The sequence below is a fragment of the Harmonia axyridis genome, chromosome X, assembly GCF_914767665.1.
Source record: "Harmonia axyridis chromosome X, icHarAxyr1.1, whole genome shotgun sequence".
NCBI lineage: Eukaryota > Metazoa > Arthropoda > Insecta > Coleoptera > Coccinellidae > Harmonia > Harmonia axyridis.
Window position 1 is genome coordinate 31,510,189 of NC_059508.1, and position 2,500 is coordinate 31,512,688.

The following is a 2,500-nucleotide window of genomic DNA, read 5'->3' on the forward strand; positions in this document are numbered from 1 at the left end:
CTATGCAGCCCCAAAAAATGCGGCTTACCAGAGATGTTATTGTTACGGGCCTGAAATTTTCAGTCTTTGTAACGTCTTTGCCCTCTTTTGGTATCAGTGTAGTTCGGTTCATACTCCAGTCTGTTGGTAGCTTCCCACTAAGCAACAACAGATTAAATAATAAATGGAGCACTTCTACCTTGCCCCTTTGCATCACATCGGCCCGCCTGATTCCATCCGGGCCGGGGGCCGTAGATTGTTTGGTTGCAGAGATACGTTTCCGGATCTCATCAACTGTGAAGGGCGGGAGTGCTTCTGAGGGTGCTATCGGGTCCTCGTTGATGCCCTCGGGCATCTGCGCCAGCGGCGCCACTCCCCATAGCTTTGTATAAAGCTCCTTCACTTCCGACATAGGTGGCTGCTGATAGCCACCTATCCAATCTACTCCCTGTCGGACATGTTTGGCTACTTGTCCTGGATTTTTCTTGTATAACTCTTGAGTTCGGGCATACAAGAAACGCCTTTTGCTACGCCCCTTGCCCCGAACTCTCGGGCTTTTGTTCCCTCCTGCTTCACACCCCGACGGTCTGAAGTGTGAAGTTGCCTCCTGGTAGAGGAAGTCGATCTGAGCTTGTGAAAACTCAAAATCAGGCTCCGAGGCAAGTCGGAGGGCGCCCTGCAGAAGATGGATCGCTTCTGCTGACTTGTCAGGGGTGACACCTTGAGGTAACTGATGAGCTAGAGCATGCTCTAAAATCCCACTTCTCCATTCGGCTAACTCTGGAGATGACAAGTCATCAGGCGCTGGAGTCACCTGTATCACAGGAACCTGTACCTGAAGGGTATCAGGTTCGGATCGCTCTTCGATCCCTTCTTGGCTGGAAGCGTATCCCGCGCTATCCGAGTCAAGGTGGCTCGAGGGTGTATCTTGCGGCGGATGGTCACGCAAGTACTGATCTCGCAAAGTTCTATAAGAGGACAGTGCTCGCTTATCCCTTAATTGCTTTGCGGTCCTATTCAAAAAACCCTCCATTCTTTTCGCAATACGAGAATCCCCATAGAACCTCCGCTCCAGATCCAGCATGAGGTCGACTTCCTCCACCGTGAAGCCTCCCTCTCTGGGAGCACGCTGCCTTTCGGCTCCGGAGGTCCCTGCTCTAGCTTCATTTCTTACTTGGGGATGAGCCTTTATCTCGTGTTGCGATACGCCCATTTGTGTTCTGAAGTACCTATTACAATGATTACACCTAACTGCATTAGGTGGAGGTACTTCTGGGCCTGTGCATTTCGGCACATGGCATAGAGCCGCATGTTTCGACACATACTCCTTATGGCACGCTTTGCAAACAAATTTGGGAGTATGAGGATCGTGTGTATCTTTAACATGCTTTATTGCATCGTTTATACTCAATGCCATGAAGTTCCCGCGTGCAGTGGTGAGACAAACACTGCATGAGGCATCGCTAAAGGGAACTTCTATTATAAAATTGCCTCCCTCGATTTTGCCATACAAATCGAGTTGGTGGTCCGTGAGAGAGTCCAATACTGCCGGGTCGTTAACAGTGACTCCCTGAGGTTGAGACATTAACTCCAGGGAGGGAACGGAGCCATGCCCCCCCCCTGCCGAGGCTTGTGATCTTGTGATCGGAGCTCGGGAATGCCATCTGCGAGGTTGCTAACCTTTCAGACCTTTCTCTTGGAGGCTCTTAGCCGTGTGTTGCCACACGTTACCAACCCTCGGGTGGTGCAAGCACCGGACCCGTCCTCCTTACCCACAGGGAAGAGAACCCTGTGAGCTCAACATCCTGAGTCGAGATGTTAAGAGAGTCATAGTTACTCCCGCCGTTTACCCGCGCTTTTTTGAATTTCTTCACGTTGACATTCAGAGCACTGGGCAGAAATCACATTGCGTCAACACCCGCTGGGGCCATCGCAATGCTTTGTTTTAATTAGACAGTCGGATTCTCCCAGTCCGTGCCAGTTCTGAGTTGATTGTTAGATGACGGCCGCAGAGATTACCCAGAGCACCCTTGCGAGCACTCACGGGGTCTCGAAGCTTGACGATTCCGCGGGAGGCCAAGACGCGGGACCGAGCTCGGATCAAACGTAACGCAAGCGAAACGCATCACCTCGCCCAGGCCCGGTACGTTAGCCGTGACCCACTTCCCCAACAAGCCCGACACGCCACAATCCTCAGAGCCAATCCTTATCCCGAAGTTACGGATCTAATTTGCCGACTTCCCTTACCTACATTATTCTATCGACTAGAGGCTCTTTACCTTGGAGACCAGCTGCGGATATGGGTACGAGCCGGCGCGACGCCTACACGTGGCCCTCTCCCGGATTTTCAAGGTCCGAGGAGAAGATCCGGACACCGCCGCAAATGCGGTGCTCTTCGCGTTCCAAACCATATCTCCCTGCTAGAGGATTCCATGGAACTCGAACGCTTATGCAGAAAAGAAAACTCTTCCCGGATCTCTCGACGGCGTCTCCGGGTCCTTTTGGGTTGCCCCGACGAACT

The 2,500-nt window shown here is 52.2% G+C and overlaps 1 pseudogene; it reads right to left on the reverse strand.

The window, feature by feature from the left end:
- Positions 1-2,500, reverse strand: part of LOC123688194 — a 7,781-nt pseudogene that overhangs the window by 3,282 nt on the left and 1,999 nt on the right.